This window comes from Alligator sinensis, unplaced genomic scaffold (assembly GCF_000455745.1).
Source record: "Alligator sinensis unplaced genomic scaffold, ASM45574v1 scaffold837_1, whole genome shotgun sequence".
NCBI lineage: Eukaryota > Metazoa > Chordata > Crocodylia > Alligatoridae > Alligator > Alligator sinensis.
The window spans coordinates 19,118-19,631 of NW_005843819.1; positions in this window are offsets into that span (position 1 = coordinate 19,118).

Sequence of the window (514 nt, forward strand, 5' to 3'; positions counted from 1 at the left end):
GTGGTGTTTGTGCATTGGCAGGCTCACCCAAGAGCTAGAGCTGACTGGATCCAGCCAGCACCACACCAATGGGGTGTTACATTACATCAGCTTGGGAAGGCAGCATGCACAGAAGCAGGCATGGTGCACCTCACTGCAGCACTCCCTGCTGGCGTACAATGCAGCCTAGACAGGCCCATTAGAACAAATGCTTGCAGGACACTACTTTGCAGTGATGCTAAAACAACAGTTAAAAACATCAGTCATAGAAGTGGATGCCCAGTAGTGTAGATATAGGATACCGGTGCTGTGTCTTTCCTTTGCTCAGGTTGATACAGTGGGTAGCTTGGGTCTGTTCCCTTAGTGCTGCTCGGAGGAGCACAGATCAAACAGAGTCCTTCTTAACTCTTTTTTTTTTTTTTACTCTTTCCATGGAACAGTTGGAAACACTGTCGGAAGATGCCGAAAGGAAAGATTCTCTGACACGAGAAGAAATGGGGGGTGATACAGGTAGGTATGGGGAAGTGACACTGGC